The sequence below is a fragment of the Amborella trichopoda genome, chromosome 12 (assembly GCF_054954075.1).
Source record: "Amborella trichopoda isolate Santa Cruz 75 chromosome 12, AtrichopodaSantaCruz75HAP2 v2.0, whole genome shotgun sequence".
In the NCBI taxonomy this organism is placed as follows: domain Eukaryota; kingdom Viridiplantae; phylum Streptophyta; class Magnoliopsida; order Amborellales; family Amborellaceae; genus Amborella; species Amborella trichopoda.
In genome coordinates, this window is record NC_142347.1 from 11,393,829 (window position 1) to 11,416,689 (window position 22,861).

At 33.0% G+C, this 22,861-nt stretch overlaps 1 pseudogene; it reads right to left on the reverse strand.

The window, feature by feature from the left end:
* Nucleotides 1–2,457: 2,457 nt before the first annotated feature.
* On the reverse strand, nucleotides 2,458–20,841 carry LOC148779440 (cholesterol 22-monohydroxylase CYP90B52-like; annotated as a pseudogene).
* Between the last annotated feature and the right edge of the window lie 2,020 nt (nucleotides 20,842–22,861).

A 22,861-nucleotide genomic window follows, 5' to 3' on the forward strand; every position in this document is an offset into this window, starting at 1 on the left:
GATACGTACGACGCACGTGCAATACGCTACTCTAGTTATGGAGCACTTAAATGAATAAAATTTCATACCTAAGTATAATAAGATACGATCATACAAATCCTTGCACATAAAATGGGAAAGCTAGAGAGGCAAGAGCGATAGAGAAATACTTAGAGAGAGACACTTACACATAAAGTGGGGTCTAGACAGAGGGGCCAATTAAAGCCGATCTTTATGATATGCTTTTTCTATCTCAATGGTCCTAGAGAGAGATAAAGAGGTGTATGCCAGTATTTGTCATTATGTGTTTCTCTCTCTTCTGTACACAACACCTTCTCTGGTCTTCCAAAGCCAAAAACCATGCGAGGCTCAACAATGATACAAAACAAGAACAAAGCCAACTCCACTGCAATAAAAAGGCCCCTGAAAAATCCAAAGCTTATCCCACTTTTATCTATAGCATAAGGGCTTATTTGATAGTACCCTAATATTCTAATGGAAAATATCTCCATATTCATTCAATGTTTCAAAAGATATCTTCAAACCCCTAGCTTTTTTAAACTTATTTTTTAACCTAAATAAATGTGAGAAAGACATGTTCTTTTTAAACCTAATCATTTCTCTCTCTTCACTTATATACTGTAAATTTCTCTCTTTCTATCTCTTCCTACGTCTCACTCTCTCTCTCTCCTCTTGTATTTCTCCAAACACTTTTCTATCCTCTCGATAACTTTTCACCTCCATGAAATCCAACCCAAGCCTTTCTCTCTCTTCATTATATACTCCAAACTTCTCTATTTCTCTCTCTTCCTATGTCTCTCGCTCACTTTGAAAACGTGAAGAGAGAGAGCAGGAGGGGAGAGATGGGAAAGATAGAGAGAGAAAGGGCATAGTGAAAAAAAGATTTGGAAGGATGGTTTTTAGAAAAAACATATCTTTTTAAATTTGTTTGATCTAAAAACAAAGTTTAAATTAGCTGAGGGGGTTAGAAGAAATAAAATCTACAATTTTTATGCTTCAAGATATCATTTAAAACTTTGGGTCTATTGTGAAATGAAACCTAAAAATAGTAAATATGGATATATTTTCCCATATTCTAATACTTCAGTATAATGTAGAATCTAATCTTAATTATATTAGTTTGTATGTCTTGTTTGATAGGATCAAACTACATATTTTTATATTCAAATAACTATCAATTATCTGAATTCTCAATAATTGAACTTTGAGTTGAATTTTGCGGCATTCAATTTCTTTGTCTATAAGGTTTTGTGCCTCTTGTCCACTCGTCTCTCTCTCAACAGAGACCCTACCTCTCTCTCTCTATGGCCATGGCAGAGGCCTGTGAGCTCTGGACAGAAAAATGCTTCTCTAGCTCCGCTTCTCATGAGTCATAGAAGACAAATTAATTTCGAACATGGGCCTATGAGCCAAAGAATCCACCATTAAAAAAACTACTCAGACCTTGAATGGCTTTGGATGGATTCAGATTTCCCTGTATTGCTCTCTCTGACTTCTTTCTCTCTCTAGGTTTGAGGAACAAGGGCCCTATAGGGTTATCGAGACAGGGGGAATATACTAGGTTTTGAGCATTGCAAGGAAAGAAATCTCCGCGTTCGAGGAGAAATGATATCGTAGACCACTGTTTCCCTCTCTAATTTTTTTTAAAAAAGGATAGTTGATGGGGAGGAGCTCTGGTTTTCTCTTTATCTTCACTAAGAGAAAATGTTCTTTCCCTTATCTAGTTTTGGCAGATCGAAATGGTTCCAAGGTAATGCCCCAAAGAAGTTATTTCTCCCTGAGATGAATGCCAAGTTTAATAAACTTTGGACACCTTTGTTTTTCTCTTTCAAATGCGGCATGCTTCAAATGATGATCAAGATATCTCCCTCACAATCAAAAGATTGATAGGGTTTGAAAAGGGGTATTGCTCAATTCTCTCATGCCTTCCATTCTCTTACCCATAAAACCCATTTCATCTTCTCATACCATTGATTTGGATGGATTCAAATCGAGGGTTTGCCACAGTATAAACAAAAACAACACTGGAATGCTCGAACGCGAAACTGGAGAATTGGGTAATCACAAAGTGCTCGAGATTTTATTTCAGTTGAAAGTAGAAGAATAATTGGTGCTTGGGTTTTTTCAAATGGTCTAAAACGAAAAGTGGGTAAAATGATAGAAGATGAAACATTGCTAGATGAGATTAGAGAGAAAGGTCTAGTTACAATAACATATAACTCTTTTAAGAGGTGCATACTCGTGGGTTTTAATGGTCACAGAAATACAAGTAGACAATCAAACGTGCACATAAAAACATATATCAAGATATTATAAAATCCAAATATATATAATGCAAGGCAATGCCTTTACTTAATTTCTAAAAATTTGGATACTTTAAGTGGTTTGAATTTTGCTAGGGAAAAGCAATCTTTTGGAGCAATCTTTGAGAAGAGCTTGTGGATCGATTTTCTCTCTCTAGGATCCTGTGGCTACACTTTCTCTCTCTAAAATTGTGCCAGTTCTGCTTGATGAGAAACGATGGACGGTGATAGAGAGGCCCTCGGGGAAATCAACCATTGGGAAGGCCGTTGGGATATCTGGTTGTGTCACTTCCCATGTAAAATTTAGGACCAGGTGATGGATAAAAATGACCATTTCAAGCTTGGCTAAATCTGCGCCAACACAGAGCCTCGAACCACCACCAAATGGCTTGAAGTTGTTTGATGTCGTCTTACTAGTACCCATGCTATCCTGCAATCACATATCCATTTCTCCCTCATCAATATCTCTCTTCTCTCTAAATTCTCTTTCCCTCTCTAAAACGCCTCTTGCATTACACTGTTTAACGTAAACAAGTTTGAGTGAAGTTTGACCCTTGTTATTTTCTCTCTCTAGATTTTTTCAAATCGGTAAATGTTTTGGTCCAGTCAAAACTATTTTAACATTCAATTAAACTAAGATGATTGGATCATTTTTAAATACATATGTATATATAATAGAATAATACCGTTTAAATATGAGATATATAAAATTTCCCAATTATAGCTAGTAAATGACAGAAAAAATCAACAGGTCCGTGAGCCAAAAACCGATCAAACTTTCTCTACACATACTATTCCAAAACACTCCACAAACCTTTTTGCATTAAAATCCCATATTACTCTTATCTCATCTCTCTCGCATTACTTGGGATGCAGTGAGACCCTCCGGTCTCTATCTTACTATTATTATGTTATAGTTGTGGTTTGTATAGGTTGAGGCACTAAACAATCAAAGTAAAACGCACCTTTAAATAATGTTGAAATAAGTTGTTTCAATATAAAAAATATTTATGATGGTTTGAAAATTTATGTTCACATCTAATTAGAAAATTTAAAGATTAAAAAATGCTATGAATCGAACAGATCTATAAATACCTGAAAATATTGAAAATTGACATGCCATGTAATACATTGCAAAGATGTACTATTTCAAAGACTCGAAATCTATTTCTTTTATATCCATAAATCTTGAAGTTGAGATAATCTTTTTTAATAAATTTTTGAGGTGTGCTTTAATTTAATTGTTTAAGGCCTCACCTTTATATAAACTTTTTCATTATATTATTAGCCCCCAAATTTCTCCTTTCTCTCTCCTCTTGGAAGTAGTTTCTCTCTCTAGACCGTCGAGTAAGATGTTATATTTGAAACTACCCTTCTCTCTCACGCACAATATTTAAATACCCATGCTCTCATTACAAACACCACCCGTACTCTCCTTCTCACAAAAAAAATTAAACGCGCAATTTCTCAGTCTTTGATAAAAAGAAAAGTGTATACAAGGTTTCAACCTTATACTATAGAATTATGACAAACTTAGAAAATCCAATAGAAAAGCGTGACCTAAAGTTACAAAACCATCCAATTGATCGTCATGACCTCGATATGAATATAAAGAGAAAAAAAAATTAATTTTTAAAATAATGGAAGTTATAAAACCTTCCAATCGATCGTCTCTTTTGACAAGTTATTTGGACTGTCTATTTTCAAATTTTCAAACGTTAATAGAACTGATCGTTTTGCACTGTTTCTAAAATTTTAAATTTCATAATTAAAGTTGAATATGGATTTTCAATCCATCGCAAAGTTTACAATACCAGAACTACATCTTATGTAAATTAACCACCCATTTCTCAATATAGCAAAACCCTTTCTCTCTCTCTAAACTTGTGACCTATTTCTCAGTATGGCAAAACCCTCTACTCTCTCTCTAGTTACACAGTGAAAGCAAAGTCTTTGATAGTTGTTAAAAAGAATTAGGTTGGCAACTAAGATTACAGTGTGCGTCCTACTGACCTGCCATCTCCAAGAATTAAAAAGGTAGGGGTTGTCGTAGTTGAGAGGGTCCAAATGCACGGCTGCAAAGACAGGAAGAACTTTCCACCCACTTGGATTTTCGTACCCTGCGTTTTCACAACATTACAAACAAACCGTCCTTACCAAACACTTCTTCCCTCCACCCCATCTCATCTTCAATATTTAAAGAGTGATTTACGTATGTATTATAATTTTTTTCTAAAAATACGAAATGCTTCATTTATAGGTTGAAATTAAAATACGAAATGCTTCATTTATGGGTAGAAATTACAAAGAAAGTCGATCAACCCATCTTTTTTATTTTTTCAAAATTGTCTATTGATCCGAAGACATCCTCAAAACAAGATTTAAATTTTTTTGTATTTCAGTTTTTTCCTTAATAAGGAACTGCCCTAACTTGAGACACTATCCTACTAACGAAAAAGCTATAAACTTCATACCCATTTCTCAATATAGATTGGGGCACTATCTTACCCATTTCTCAATATGGCAAAACCCCTTCTCTCTCTCAATGAGTCTCTCTCTCTCTCATGCAACAAAGAATTGGCAGACTGACCTTTGAATCGAAGGTTGCAAAGCGCCTTGCGAGGAGCATACTTAACCACGTTTCCAAGCCGAAGAGTCTCATTGATAACCTTTAAGAATTAAAGATAAAAAAGCAAAGAAAGAGTGAACAAATTCATACTTTTGCTCCTGGTTATTTGAGAAAAATCCAAATATTCTTACTAAATCCTTATAAGAAATAATATACTTACACAATGTGCAAACTCCATGCTCGTGTAGTCTTCCCAATTAAAGCTTCTTGATTCTCCTCTCTCTCTCTCTTCTTTCTAACTATTCCCATATTCTCCTCTTGGAAAACAATAAATAAATAAATAAATAAAACCTCACTCTTAACCCAAATAAATATAAAAAATTAAATAATGAAAAACCATTCTTTTTAAATATTTTCCTTTTTATTTCTCAATAAAACCCATTATTAAAATACAAATAATATGGAAAACTCTAAACTAGCATTTGGAGACTTAGCCGAGGCTATTGGGACTCAGCCGAGTTACTCGGGGCAAGGCTTGTTTTATTTGCGTAGGCTGTATCGATTTTTAGAAGTAAATATATATGTATACATCACATGTATGTTATGAGAGGATACATGTTGTATTGGATGGCGTGTGCGCGTTCGTTTAACAGTGACATGGTTCGATTCCCCCAACGCACTTTGTTTTCCAACCAGTATCATATCTAACATATAATGTTATAAATACTACAGTGGTTAAAAATGTACTTATGCTTGCTTAACAAAATGAGTACCACTTGTGGGTACACTTGTGGGAATTGAACCCACAAGCTCATAGAGAGCAACATACATAAACTGGATGAGATGGGAAGACAAGCTCATAGAGAGCAACATACATAAACTGGATGAGATCATCTCAAGCTCATAGAGAGCAACATACACAAATTGGATGATATTGAGTATGTATGAGATGAGACAAGCTCATAAAGAGCAACGTACATAAACTGGATGAGATCATCTCAAGCTCATAGAGATCAACATAGATAAACTGGATGAGATGAAACAAGTTCATAGAGAGCAACAAACATAAACTGGATGAGATGAGATAACTGTTAATATTTTGATGTCTAAAAATGCACATAAACTGGATGAGATGATACATAAACTGGATGAGATGAGACAAGCTCATAGAGAGCAACATACATAAACTGGATGAGATCATCTCAAGCTCATAGAGAGCAACATACATAAACTGGATAAGATGAGACAACTGTTAGTATTTTGATGTCTAAAAATGCTCATAAACTGGATGAGATGAGACAAGCTCATGGAGAGCAACATACATAAACTGGATGAGATGAGACAACTGTTAGTATTTTTGATGTCTAAAAATACACATAAACTGGATGAGATGATACAAGCTCATAGAGAGCAACATACATAAACTGGATGAGATGAGACAAGCTCATAGAGAGCAACAAACATAAACTGGATGAGATGAGACAACTGTTAGTATTTTTTATGTCTAAAATACACATAAACTAATGAGATGAGACAAGCTCATAAAGAGCAACATACATAAACTGGATGAGATGAGACAAGCTCATGGAGAGCAACATACATAAACTAGATGAGATGAGACAACTGTTAGTATTTTGATGTCTAAAAATGCACATAAACTGGATGAGATGAGACAAGCTCATAGAGAGCAACATACATAAACTAGATGAGATGAGACAAGCTCATAGAAAGCAACATACATAAACTGGATGAGATGAGACAACTGTTAGTATTTTTTATGTCAAAAAATACACATAAACTGGATAAGATGAGACAAGCTCATAGAGAGCAACATACATAAACTGGATTAGATGAGACAAGCTTATAGAGAGCAACAAATATAAACTAGATGAGATGAGACAGCTGTTAGTATTTTTTATGTCTAAAAATGCACATAATCTGGATGAGATGAGATAAGCTCATAGAGAGCAACATGTATAAACTGGATGAGATGAGATAACTGTTAGTATTTTTTATGTCTAAATATGCACATAAACTAGATGAGATGAGACAAGCTCATAGAGAGCAACATACATAAACTGGATGATATGTGACAAGCTCTTAGAGAGCAACATACATAAACTGGATGAGATGAGGCAATTGTTAGTATTTTTTATGCCTAAAAATGCTTGGGTGTATTTCAAAACAACAATATAATTTTGTGGTTATTTTCTAAAAATTTTTGTAGAGAGAGATAGATGTGGGTTTGATGCTTAGGTGTATTTCAAAACAACAATATAGTTTTGTGGTTGTTTTCTAAACCGTTTTGTAGAGAGAGATAGATGTGGGTTTTGAGTCTCACATTGAAGAGGAGGGAGTTTATTGAGCTATATTTAAGAACACACATTCACATGCATTATACTCATGTGTGAAGCATGAGCATGCGACATGTACGCACATATGCACGCCCGTGTGCGTGCATGTCCCATGCGAGGGTGATGGCATGGGCGCAAGGGCGTTGATGGCGTACTTTGCAACGATGCATGAGGCGCCCCTCTCCCAACACATCTGTAAGTTGGGCTCATGACTCATTATTTTTTTATGAGCCCAGTTCGTATAGGGGAACCAATGGTCACCTAACCGCTGATGAAATAGAGGCAAAAGGAGGTAGTAACAACAACCATCAAGAGAGTTAAAGTACATGTAATTTGTAGCTATTGGTGGTGCATGTAACCACCACTACAAGTGAGTTAAGGGGCTGCATGTAACTTGTAGCTGTTGATGGTGCATGTAACCTCCACTATAATAAATATGTAGCCACCTTGCAGGTCTATAAAATGTGGTCTCACTCCCATATGAGATAGAGACTTGAACAACCTTTTGCATCGCTTTAAATACGCCATTCTCTGTGAATTTTCAGAGAAAAAACTAATAAACTTGTCTCTTTCTACTAATTTTTCTCTCTCTCTCTCTCTAAAAGATCAAAGACTCTAATAGATAGTGTGTTTTTTCAAAGCTTGGGTGCATAAAGCTTTGAAATATCAAAGAGACCTATCTGCTTTTTTGTATCCTGATGACAAATTGTCCTTCTTATAGACAATAAATAAAGTAGCAAAAGGGGAAAATATCGTCTTGAGACAGCACTCAAGCATGCTCGAAAATAAGTTTGGTTCAAGGTTTCATTTTTGCAATTTGTATTACCTTTTTACCCTTTCTCACCCACCAAATTTTTCAACATTTAAAGACAATATTTATGGGTGAAAGAAACGAGATTGTCATGACTTCTTTCTTTGAAAGTTAGGAACCAAGATTTTACTCGACTCGGGCACTACAACGGGGGAATTTCAAAAGATTACAACAAAAGGTCATCTTCTTGCTTATTACACTCAAGGTGGCTTACATAGTCACATGTCTGTATCTGCACCACCATCTCCATCTCCATCTGATGATTTAATCAAAGAACAAACTCAAGCGTACATAAGATGGATGGAGGATGACTACATTCGTAAGGGTTATATCATCAAGCTTTAGCAGACTTGATCTATGATATATATGAATCGATTGCCATGATGAGAGAGCTATGAAAACTACTAGAAACCAAGTACCACATGGAGGACTCTGGTAACAAAATATTTCTCATTGCTAATTTTCTAGATTTCAAATTCTTTCCTGGAGGACTAGCCAATTCTTTCCCTAGTATATGAGTTGCAGCTTGTAGTCAATGAACTAAAAAATTGTGGAATTTCCTTGGATGTTTTTTTTTTAGTAGGCTCCATAATTCATAAGTGACCCCCATCATGGAAAGAGTATCAAAAGAAAATGAAACATAAAAAAGTCGACCTTGATTTGGTTCAACTTCAAAGATCTCTTCGAATTGAAGAAGAAAATAAACCTAGGGTAAAGAAAGATGAATCAATTAATTTTTATACTAAGGCAAATCTTGTTGAGTAAAAATCAAGTGCTCAATATAACAAGAAGTCATTCTTTCCTAAGGTCCATAATAAAAATTATAAGGATCAAAAGTCTATTGCCAACAAAAAAAAAAAGAAAGCCGTTTGTTATGTATGTGGAAAACCGAAACGCTATTTAAGATAGTGCTAATACCGGAAAGGACTCAAAAGCCCTAGTGACCAAGTGAAGTTGATCACTGATGAGCAATCTGTAGCAATTGACATAGAAATAAACATGAGCAGTAAAGATAGTAGATGGTGGTTCGATACTACCATTCATGTGTCTAACAATTGAGACATGTTTAAGACATTTGAACTAGTGGGTGATGGTAATTAGGTTCAACTTGGAACCCAAGCCATGGCAAAAAATGCTTGGAAAGGGTAAAGTGGAACTAAAATTTAGTTCGAGCAATGTTCTTACCTTGGAAAATATATATTACATACCGAATATGAGAAGAAACCTTGTCTCGGGATGTATCTTGAACAAGAAGAGCGTTAAAATGATCATTGGGTATGATAAATTCATCTTGACGAAAATTGTGTATTATTGGCAAGGGCTACTCTTGTGATGGGATGTTCAAGTTCGATCTTGTTAATGGAATAAATTCGTCGTTTGTTTACATTGTGACTTGGTAGATTAAGAAAGGTTAATTATGTTTCTATTAAATCTTTGATTAAATTAAGATTAATTTATAACTGTGATATTGTTTATCTATGAAAAAATGTGAAGTATGTGTACAAGCTAAAATAATTAGAAAATTATTTCCTTTAATAGAAAGAAATAGTGAATTGTTAGGACTTATACATGGTGATATATGTGATTTAAATAATGTTCTAACTAGATGTGGTTATCATTACATTTATTGATGATTTTTCGAGATTTGCTTATGTTTATTTGCTTAGACGTAAAGATGATGCTTTTAAAAAATTTAAAGTTCTCAAAGCAGAAGTTGAAAATCAACTTAATAAGAAAATCAAAATTATAAAAAATGATAGAGGTGGAGAGTATTTATCAAATGAATTTAATGAATTTTGTGAAAATAATGGGATTATTCATCAAGTAACTACTCCTTATAGCTCTCAACAAAATAGACTAGCAGAAAGGGAAAAATAGATCTTTAATTGAAATGGTGAATCCGATGTTGCTTTCTTCCGCATTGCTACTAAATTTATGGGATGAAGCTTTATTATCTGCATAATTTATTTTGAATAGTCCATATAAAAAGTATGTTTGTAGGATATTCTTAAAATAGTAATGCTTATCGATTTGTGGATGTAAATTCTAACGCACTAATGCAATCAAGAGATATTGAAATTTTTTGAAAATCTCTATAAAAGTGAATTAAATGAATCAAGTAGCATGTAAAATGAAAATAATCATGAAAACATGAAAAAGTTGTGGAAGAACGTGTAGAAAATAATGATGATGAGATAATAGAACCAAGAAGAAGTAAAATAATTAAAGGTGATCCATCTTACAACTTTGGACCTGATTTTATATTTATCTAGTTGAGGCTAATCAAAATAAAATTTTGAAATCATTACCTATGATATCAAATATGGAGGAAGATCCTACATGACTAAGTGAAGCTTTGATATCTCAAGATGCAATTTTTTAGAGAAAAGCTATAAATAGTGAAATGGATTCCACAACAGGGAATAAAACTTGGAAACTATTAGATCTTCCACCTAGTTCTAAACTCATAGGTTGTAAATAGATATTTAAAAGAAAAAAGAATTTGGACAGCTCTATTAATAAATATAAAGCAAGATTAGTAGTTAAAAATTTAAACAAAGAGACAACATTGATTTTTTGACACATGTGTACCTGTAGCAAGAATTGATACTGCTAGATTGCACCTGTATCATAGTAATGATACTATGAGATCCTCTCACATTCATGTGAGTATGACCCCAAAGGATCACCATTAAATTTTGACATAGAGTTCTAGAAAAGTTATCAATAAACACATTCACCCAAGTCCCACACCCATGTGATAACGTTTCTAGAGATCTGTGTCAAAATTTAATGGTGATCCTTTGGGGTCCTACTCACATGGGTGTGGGAGGGTCTCATAGTGTCATTACTCTAACTTTTTATCAATCATCTAGTCATATATCAAATGGATGTAAAAACTTATTTCTTAAATGGTGACGTAAATAAAGAAATTTATATAGAACAATCTGAAGGGTTTGTGATGCCAGGACATGAGAATAAAGTTTTTAATTTAGTTAAATCTCTTTACTAACTAAAACAAGCACCTAAATAATGACATAAGGAATTTGACTATGTATTAATGTCGAATGGTTTTAATAGAAATGAGGCCGATAAATATGTATATAGTAAAAAAATAAATTCTTTATGTGTCATAAGTTATCTATATGTAGACGACATGCTATCTTTAGCTATGATCTATAAATTGTGAAAGAAACTAAAAGGTTCCTCCCATATAACTTTCATTTGAAGGACTTAGGAGAGACTAATATGATACTGGGTATCAAAATAATGAGAAAAGAAAATAAATTAATTTTGACTCCATATCACTACATTGAGAAAATGCTTAAAGAGTTTGAGCATAAGAATAGTAAGTCTGTATCTACCCCTCTATAAATTATTATATTACGTTTAAAAAAATTGATGAGAGATGTATATCTTAAGTTAAATATACTAGGGTAATCGATCGTTTAATGCATGCAATGACTAGCACGAGGCCGGACATTGAATATGCAATGGGCAAACTTAATAGATATACAAGTTTCCCAAGGAAAGATCATTGGGATACTATATCTCGAGTATTAAAATACTTGAAAGGAACTATCAATTATGATGTAATATATGTGGGTTATCCTGGAGTGTTGGAAGGGTATAGTGATGCTAATTGGAACAAAGAAATTCAAGATTCACTATCAACATTCAGATGGATATTTGCACTAGCGGGTGGTGCAATATCATGGGGGGACAAACAAACAAACGTGTATTTCACACTTTACTATAGAGTCTGAAATTATTACTTTAGTCTTTGCTGGCAAAGAGGCCGAATAGCTAAAGAATTTGTTATATGACATTCACATATGGCGAAAACCAATACCTGCAATAACAATATATTGTGATAATCAAGTTACTATTGCAAGAGCTTGTAATGATATATATAATGAAAAATCTACACATATTGTGAGAAGGAATAACTCTATTAAAGTGTTAATTGGGGATGGAGTTATTAGTGTAGAATATGTAAGATCAAAATAAAATTTGGCTGATCTTTTGATAAAAGGCCTTGCAAGGGATGACATTAATAAAATGTCAAAACAAAATGGGCTAGAGTCTATTGAGTAATCATCTATAGTGTAAACCCAACTTAGTCTTTTGTAACCTCAAAATTCTAAGTTCATGACAAATTGTACATAGCATTAGTTTAGTCACTAGACGACAAAAAATTTCCAAGCACTCATTCATAAAAAATCCATATGATAGATAAGTCTAGTGATGATTTGTATGTTAGTAGGATGAGCTATGCTCTTAATATTGTCTATGGATTATATATAAGTCAAGATATTTTAAATACAAGGGCACTCTTGATAGACACACCTATTTAAGTGTGGAAGTGAGCCCGCTTCCTATGAGATGGGACTCGGCTCTATAGCACTTATGAAATCAGGATATAAGTGCAAGGCCTAAAATGCGCTGGCAACTAAAAAGACACCAGAGTTGAATATTATTTATGAGTTATACTACCATACTATTAGATAAGCAACCTGGTTTAAAGCTATATGCTACCATGGTTTTTGATGGACTTTCTTAGTATGCAAATAATATGTTTTCTTATATTTCTCTCATCAATTTGAAATAAGGGAAGAAATTTTTAGTATTTTTTGTTTCTAAAACTACTTTGGTGTACTTCAAAATAACAATATAGTTTTGTGGTTATTTTTTAAACTGTTTGTAGAGAGAGATAGATGTTGGTTTGAGTCTCACATTGAAGAGGAGAGAATTTATTGAGTTGTATTTAAGGGTACGTATTCCCATGTATGATACTATTAGTATAAAGTGAGAGAGATGGTGCTTGTGCAGAGCACGCAAAATGTGTGATGCGCACATGCATGTGCACGTGAACATACGTGTGCAAGGGCAAGGATAAGGGTATGGACGCAATGGCGCTTGATGGCGAACTTTGCATTTCGAATTTGCGCATGAGGCGCCTCTCGCTCGAGCATGTGTGCAGGTGGGGCTTGTGGCTTATTATCCTTTTGTGAGCCCGGCTCGTATGGGGGATTCAACGGTCATCTAGCTGTTGATAAAATCGAGGCAAAAGGAGGCTATAACAATAGCCATCGAGAAAGTTAAAGTGCATGTAACTTATTGTTGTTGTTGGTGCATGTAACCACTACTACAAGTGAGTTAAGAGGTTGCATGTAACTTGTAGTTGTTGGTGGTGCATGTAACCACCACTAAAGTAAATTTGCAGCCACCTTGTGTGTCTATGAAATTGGGTCTCTTTCCCATAGTAGATAGAGACTTGAACAATCTTTTGCATTGCTCTAAACATATCTTTCTCTGTGAATTTCTAGAGAATAAACGAGTGAACTCATCTCTCTCTACTTGTTTTCTCTCTTTATCTCTTTAAAATATCAAAGACTCTGATGTCTAGTGTGTGGTTTCAAAGCTCGAGTGCATAGAGCTTTGAAATATCAAAGAAACCTCTCTATTTTCCTGTATCCCGATGACGAATTGCCCTTCCTATGCACAACAAATAAAGTACTGATGGGGGAATATATCGTCACAGATAACGCTCTTGGGTACCCAAAACTAAGATTGGTTCGAGCTTTCATTTTTGCAATTTGTACTACCTTTTTGCCCCTTTTTTACCCACCAATTTTTTAACAACAACCAATACACCATTTAGAGTCTTATGTTAAAGTGAGGTAGGTTGTTTTATTTAGTATCATATTTGTTCAGTTTTTGTCTTTTTTTAAAGTGGACACAACTCGGACGAGTTACTTGAACTTAGTCGAGAAACTGGCCTCGGCCAAAGTCTAAGTACCTTGGCAGTCATGTTTTAAAACACTGCTCTACACAACAAACTGATATTATTAGAACTCAAACTTTCAGTATATTATGCATTTTTTTTTTTGGTTTTACCTGTAATTGCTCAATTGCGCTAGGGCATCCGTCTAAGAAGCAAATGGCTATTGTTATGGCCACTTGAGTTGTTTCATTGCCACCAAATAAGAGGCCTAGTATTAAATAAAAAATTTGTTCACTTGAGAGATCAGATTGTTGCATGACCCATCCAAGAAAGTCTTCTTCTTCCTCTATTTCTGATTCTCTTCCATGTGTTCTCATTTTCTTCTCTTCCATCTTCCTCTCAAGGACTCCAAGAATGGTCTTCCTAAACTGCACTATTAATAGAAAAAGCACAAAAAAATAAAAAACAATTAAATATCATATGGATTTTAAAATTTCTTTAGATTTATTCCCTTTACTTGTGAGTTTGATTTATTTATTCACCTGTAAGGCTCTTCTATAAGATGTTCCAGGCAAATTGATGAGTGCTGATATAATTCCTTTCGTGAAAGTTATATACTCTCTCTTGAGGCTTTCAGTTTTTGGCTAACCAGGTTTCATGCTAAATATGGTTTCAGCCATGAAACTAAATGTAAACTACAAAATAAGATTTTCATATTTAGTTCCCTTATTCAAAAATCAAATTATCAATTAAATGGACAGATTATCAAACTAAAAATCGAAAGAAAAAAACAAAAGGAACTAAATGGACAGATGAATTCAATCCTTGATTATAAGTAAATAGATTAGAAGACTCAAAGAAAATGAACTAAATAGACAAGGGAATTCAATACTTAGATTATGAGAAAATAGATTAGTAAAGAAAAAAGAAAAATACCATAGAATTAAATCCTTGATTATAAGTAGATTGTTAAGATAAAGAAAAAAGGAATCTAAGTAGGCAATAGAATTTAATCATTGGTTATGAGCAGATTAAATCAGTGATTCAGTTGAAAATTATTGGCCACCAATATCTGGCAAGTACAGCCATATTTTAGAGAGAAATAAACAACGAGAAAAAAATCTGCATGAAAAAAACACAAGACATGAGAATCTGAGTTCTCCACCATGTACCACTAGAGTACAGAAAGGGAAAACCCACAAAAAGGCTCTCCCACTCTCTCTCTACAATAAACTTTTTTATTCACAAAAATAATCCATTCATTACAATGGAACATACCTCTTTTATTCCCTTCTAGACTTCCTAAAAAAATAGATCCTCCCTACTACCAACAAAAAAAACGTAACCTCTTCCTCATCCAAAACTTCCTTTTACGTTGATCTTAAAAATACGCCCCTGGCAAACCAATCTAAAACCAATGCCTCTTAACAGATAATTTTTACCAAGCCGACTCCTACAAAAACAGACTTATCCTTCCAAAAACATATTATATTTTCTAATAGACTTATCTTCTCATCCAATTTAATGATCTTGCTAAACCTTCCACAAAAATACGGACTTTAACCTTCTTAAAAAATTGTATTTCCTAACTTCCTTTATCAAGCTAAACCAAAAAAAAACCATACTAACCTTATTTCTAAAAATTAACTCTAATACAAATAAATGTTAAAAATAAAAACTCATAAAAGTTAAAAGAAATAATTAAGTCCCCAAAAATTTAAGGAGACTAAAAAATATTGAATCCAGCTGATCTTGATCTGCATCAATTAGTAGACTAAAGCAAAAAAAAAAAACAGGAATTAAATAGGCAAGAGAATTGATTCTTTGATTATGAGAAGGCTGCATCTTTTATAAGGGATGAGTATCTCAGTTTATCAATCTAAGTTCCAAAAAATAATAAACATTTTCCTCTGGTTTAAAATTTAATCTCTTTGATTTAGAATTTAAACACGTATCTATATATACCTTATTAAGTAAGAGTAAAAAAGTAGACATGTGTCGCAAAAATAAGAAATTACCCTAATGCTATAAATATTATAAAATAGGTGACGCTATTATGTAAGTCATACTCCCCTTTTTTAGAAGAAAAGAGAGATACATACCCAACTTTTTTCTCTCTTAACAATTTTGTTAGAATTAGGATTATCTTGCCATTTTTTAAAGAGAGAGAGAGGGACGTGAGGAATGGGGGAAGGAGAGAAAGAGGGGGATGCGAGAGGGGGGGAGGGGGGGCATGAGAGAGGACGGTACAAGGAAAAAAAGTGGGGGGCGTGAGACAGACGGTGTGTGAGGGGGCGAAAGAAAGGGGCGTAAGAGGGGGTAGAAGAGAGACAGGGTGTAAGAGGGGGACAGGAGGGAGGGGGCGTGAGAGAGGGGGTGAAAGAGAGAGGGTGTGAGGGAGAGAGAGAGAAGGGGCGTGAGAGGAGGTGGAAGAGAGAGAGGGTGTGGGAGGGAGAGAAAGGGTGTGGGAGGGAGAGAGAGGAGGAGACGTTAGAGAGGGGTAGAAGAGAAAGTGTGGGTAGAAAGCATTGTTCACAAAATCGATCGTTCTAACTACTAACCGCCCGGTTAGATCGGAATTGGCGAGTGGCCGATTCCGATTTTGGGTGGTTAGAGTGATTAATTGGTATTTTTTAAAAAAAATATTTAAAACAATGTATATAAATTCTCAAAAATAAAGAATTCGATCGTTAATGTACTTTTAAATATTATTTACATTATGGTAAAGATTAAAAATTGTTTTTGTCATTAATACTTACTTTATATTTTCCCCTCTTTTTTAAAAAAATTAAAAAATAGCCCTTAAAAAATATAATATGGGTCAAATCTTTTTTTTTCATTAATTTTCAACTTCATTTGAATTTGTTTTGTTTTAATCATTCTTTATATGCTTTTCATATTTTAGTAGATTTGTTTTTTGTATTTTTTATTTTTTTAACTCTTTTTTTGCCGCTCGGGATTTGCTCGGTTAGCAAATCGGCCCGTTTATTGGTTAGGCCAGTTAAACTGCTTCCAGGCCCATACCCGATTAACCGTTCCGGTTCGATTTTTTGAACACTGGTAGAGAGAGAGAGGACGGCAAAAAAGAGAAGGGGGTAGGTGATTAATCGGTATTTTTAAAAACAAATTCAAAAATATGTATATAAATTCTCAAAAATAAAGAATTTGATTTGTAATGTACTTTTAAATATTCTTTAAATTATGGTAAAGATAAAAAAAAAAATTGATCATTAATACTCACTTTATATTTTCCCATTTTTAAAAAAACAAAATTAAAAATAGCCTTTAGAAAATATAAAATGGATCAAAAAAAAAATTTCATTAATTTTTAACTTCATTTGAATGTGTTTTGTTTTAATCATTTTTTATATGTTTTTCATAGTTTAGTAGATTTTTTTTTTTTTTTTTTTCAACACTTTTTTGACCGCTCGGGACTTACCCGGTTAGCAAATCAGCCCATTTACCGGTTAGGCCGGTTAAACCGCTTCCAGACCCATATCCGATTAACCATTCCGGTTCAATTTTGTGAACACGAGTAGAGAGAGAGAGGGTGGCAAAAAAGAGAGGGGAGAAGAGAGAGGGGGTATAGGGAGATAGAGATTGATTTGAGAAGAAAGAATTTTCTTGCTCTTTACATTCTCTTACACTGCTCTTTACATTCTCTTTACATTTTCTAGCTCTTTACATTCTCTTACATTCAATAATAATTTTTTATAAAAATATTTTGGTTATTTAATCAGATATTTTTTTTTAAAGTTTACTTTATTAACTTTATGTATCAATTCTTGACCAAATTTTACTGATGCATTACGCCTATACAGGTATTTTCACCCTTATGTAAAGTATGATAAAATTCAATTTCACTTTGGTATGTTGCTTTGTAATTCTTTTGTTTGCTTTTTAATTAGGGAAAGTATATAATAAGACCATTTACCTTTGGTATAAGGTGGTTACAATTAATCTTGACCATTGAATGTGAAGCTGGGTGGCTACATTTATTTCATTGAGCAAGCTCAAAGTTCTAAATATTCTTTCTCGAACTTTGTGATACACCCAAGCTATCAAATTTTACATTGGATGGTCGTAAGTATTGTGACTTCCCTATATCAAAAGTAAATGTTCTCATTGTATACAATCCCTTTTAATTATTCATTCTAAAAGTTCACTTAAATCTAATTGTATGTTATCTTAATATTAGTTTGTTTTTTTTTATACCTTTTGCTAATTGATTTGTTATAAAATAACAAATTTGAAGTATGACAAAATTCGGATTTACTTTGGGATGTCCCTTATCATTTTTTTTATTTGCTTTTTAAGTTTTTATATGTGAACACATAAATCTAATTGCTTCCCCTCTTAACATTAGATTTCTTACTTTCGAAATAATTGATTTCTAATGTTATAATCAACTTTACATGATCTAATATATATTTTTCATTTCTTTCTTTTTTCAACAAAGTTCATATATATCATAGGTTGATTTTATCATCTTCTATTATCTTCTTATTTGTATATATTTTATTTGTATTTGGTTTAGAGTAATTGAGGAGATCCCGTTCTCCACAAAGCAAATATTTAAATAAGGTATGTCATCCTTTTAATTTTATTATATGGATTTTATATTTTTAATTTCTCATTAGAAAGCTAATTAATTGAATTTCTTTTGGATTTATATTCAAGTTTATAATGAAATATTTATGTATGTAAGCTAAACTATTTTTCATTTTTTCGTCATTGATATTTAGTTATTGATATTTAGTTTTCTTCTTTTCTAATATTATTAAAAACTTTATTTTGTAAAGATCGTTTCTTTTTGTTTTTTCTTTCTAATATTATTAAAAACTTTATTTTGTAAGGATCGTTTCTTTTTGTTTTTTCTTTCTTTGGCTTCCTCCTACGTGTAAGAAGCATGCTTGGAAAGGTAAAAATATTAGATATTTTTTGTAGATGTGTCCGAATTTAATTCTGAATTTATGTTATTTTTATGTATGTAATCATAACTTGTTTTATTTTTAATCAAAGCTAAAAGTATTAGATTTTTTTGTAGATGTATCTGAATTTTATGTTGAACTTTTGTTATTTTTATGTATGTAATCAGAACCTGTTTTATTTTTAATCAATTATTAGCTTACTAATGACTTACTTTGTCAATGATATTTTTGCTTTCCTTTCTATTTTTTAAAATTTCTAATAATTTCAAATGCTTCATACGTATGAGTTTTTTGAAAATATTATAATTCTCAAAATTCCTATAATTGTTTATTATGTTTTAAATATATTCATTAAAACAATTATAACAAATATTTTCTATGTAATTAGTTTTTGAGATTCTTTGTTTTGTGAAGTATATCTCCTTTTAGATATGTAGATAAAATTTAATGGTCTAGTTTTGATATTATATTTCGTTTATGGTGAATATTTAGTGTTCCATGAAATTAAGTGTATGTCTACCGTTTGGGCTAAATTAAGATCTAAACATAGACATGCTTTCTATTTTCTATATTCTTTAACTCCAATTTTTATTCACTAATTCTAAGTTCTTTGTTTTTGTCTTTTTTTGGATTAGTCTAGAAGTAGCGAAAAATAATATCATTTCTATAACTACTAAAATCTAATATTACTTTTAAACTATTCCATTATCCTAAATCTAAATTTCAATAGTTTAAGTTTTTTATCATCAATTTATAATTTTAATTAAAGAGTTTTATGCTTTACAAATAGTTTAACTGAATTTCAAACTCAATTACCAATTTTCAAAATAGTTTAAATAATACAAATTTTTTACTCTTAATATTTTTTCTAATTCCAACTTTTTAATGATTTTTTAAATACATCATTATTGATTTAAGAGATTTTGAAATGTTATGAAAGCTTAGCATTGTATGCTACCCATGCTTTATTTTGATCAGTGAATGCATTATCTATTGATTTCTGCCTATATGGTCCTTTACCAGCTAATTTCTTTTTTGAAATTTGAAATTAGAAGTAGAAATTTAATTTGTCTCAAATTAATTGAAATTTCTAATATTACATCTTTTATATATTTACATTTAAATTTTGAGAGAGAGAGATGGGCTCCTTAGTTACACCATTTTGACCACAACAAAAATTCCCCACCTTGTTGCGCAAGAGAAGAATATGTGTGGGGGTAGGGGGAGAGAGGTTGGCTTGTTGAGTTATTACCTTCTGGCCTCTTCTCAAGCTAAGAGAGAGAGAGAGAGAGAGGGTTGTTGAATTACTACCTTGGTGGCCTCTTCTTGAGCTGAGAAGACCTGTTTCTCTCTCCAAGCACCAAGAACCAACAAAGTGTGCTTCTCAATCTCATGCAACAAATGCAACCTAAGCTTACTGTTGCTCATGAAGTTCAGAGTCATCATTCTCATGTTCCTATGCACGTCTCCCACCAAAACAAGAGTGGACCATTTCCCAAAAATGCCCTCTATATTCTTTGGACAGCTACTCACAAAGAGCCTACCCTCATTTGGAAATATAAACTTATTGAACCCAGGGTCAGCTGAAACAATGGTGGGCTCTCCAAATAAATTTGACACAAATATCTTCCCATGCCTTAAAAAAAAAGTAAATCATAATTATACATAAACATAAATCCATTGAAAATCTGTAGTTGTTTTCCTTTTTTTTTTGGTGGGCTACTGCTGAAATAAAGTAAACAATCTAATGAAAGCATATTTTGCACTAATTTCTTTACTTTTTTCTTTCTTTGATGGGGATGAGTGAATGAAATAAAACAAAAGAATGCATAATTAGAAAATATGTAGGCATCATTGGCATTAGAAAGTGTTTTTCTTTTTGTTGTGGATAATATCTGACGCAATGGGTTCTGGTCTTTTATTTTTTTTCTTGTTGATTTACCTGGATATATGTTGCTCCATGAATTCTCCAATTGAAGTTGAAGGGTGGGGCTTGATCAAAGCGAGGGTTTCTCCCACAAAAGGCCATCCCATTCTACCTGGAGGAAACTTCTGAAACTTCCTCTCTCTTTTCTTGGCTCTCCACATGAGAATAGCCAATGAGATTGCAGATAAAAGAAGGACAAAAAGCTTTGTATTCTCCATGAAGTAAGAAAGAAAAAAAGAATTGGAGAATTGGGGGCCTATTTGGACTGTAGATTTGTGCTTGACACTATGGATTTGTGTTTGAGACTAATCAAAAAGGCCTATGGGGTATTTATAGTGTGGTTTTCTTATGGTACTATCCTCAAAAACCTTCGACTCATTCATAGTATGGAATAATGGGATATGAATTTCTTTATAAGAAAGGCCCTTTGTATTTGAGTATTATCTTTGGTACAAGGTGATCACAATTAATCTTGATCATTGGATGTGAAATTGGGTGGCTGCATTTATTTCATTGACGAAGCTCAAAGTTCAAAAGTTTTTTTCTCGACCAACCTCGGATATGTGAAACTCGCTTGACATTGGGGCTGGTCCTTACAATATGCAATCTACAAGCATAAAGCATCCATCTATATAGATGGATGCAAATAGGTGGTCCATATAAAAACAATTGTAACTAACGGTTAAAATGTTTTCTTAATATAACAATTCTTTTTTTCATATTCATGATTTCTATGTTAAAGATTTTATATTCGATAAAAATTAGGATCAAATTATATTTAAAAAATATATTTATTGCCATGCCCGTATTTCTACAATATGTGGGCTAGCCACATAGAAACCACATCCTTATTTGAAACATCCAACCTCCATTAGTAATGTTGCTCTTGTTATCAGCAATTTTTATCTCAGTGTGGTTTAATAAGGGTGAGGACTTTAAACTTGTCCCTAACCATCCCAAGTTAAGATAAAGGAGGTGGGTTGTCTTAAATAGGCGGTCAACTTAAAATTTTGCCATATCTTATCATGAGTCATGAACGTACGGTAGAATAGAAGATTAAGATTCATATAATTGACTTTAAATAATTGAGATACGACTTAAATAATGATAATAACGATGATGTTTTGCCTTAGTACAACCAGCCACAGCCACAATTTTAACGTGCAAGTTTTAACTATCAAATGAACCATGGTAGGTTAGAGAGAGAGGGTTGTAATAATATGAGTGTTCCCACAGGAGCGCACTAGAACCTCATTCGGCAACCGAAAATTGTTTGAGGGATCCTTTTTAAAATGCAAAAATTTTGTATAAGGTTGCAACCTTTGTAAAAAGTGAGGTGCACCTCAAAACTTCAGTAGAAAAGAGTGTTTCGAAGTTCAAAAACCTTCCAATTGACCATGTCAACTTTGGATGTATGTGGCTTCTAGATGTATATTGTATAAAGAAAAAAAAAAATTTCAAGTTCTAAAGGTAGCGCATCTTGAAACAAGTTATTGGGACCTCTATTTTCAAGATTTTTTAGTATTTACAGATATGTTCAATCTGCTTTATTTTTTAAAAATTTAAATCTTATAATTAAGGTTTAATATAGATTTTCAAACCATTGTAAAGTTTTCAACGCCAGATTTCTATCTTATAAAATTTAGATATACACCTTACTTGTACAGTAATTAAAGTTTGCAAATCACCTGTGATCCACATTGTAACAATAGTAAACAATAATGATTCTCAGCTATCAAAAACCAAGATATGATCGTCCATCAAATGGAAAGAAGGGCGATCCAGCATTTGTGTTGGAGTGGGCCTTCATTTCGACTATCTATCGGGCTTCAAGTAATTTTTTCCAAATTGACTTTAGAGATCACCAATAAATATCATTTTAAAGATTTTTGAGGTGGAATAAATCCCCTAAACAAGCAAGTTTTCTTCGTAGGAGCAAGTGTACAATGTGCCACTGCAAGAACACAAATCCATAATTTAGTACTTCTCCAATTAACTTGGAAACACCTGGTAAACATTCCGCTAACACTCCTAAAATACTACCAAAACGTTACACATCACCGACGGTACTGGGGGTATTTTCGACATTTAGGAAATTCCATGGGGTAATAATGTAATTCTACATCCAAACTCACGTGCGGGCCAACTCCCTCCAAAAACACGTGAACCGGAAATTATCGGCTTACATGTGGTCGCGCTTTATGCTAAACAACCGCCCATGACCACTTGTGTAACGTG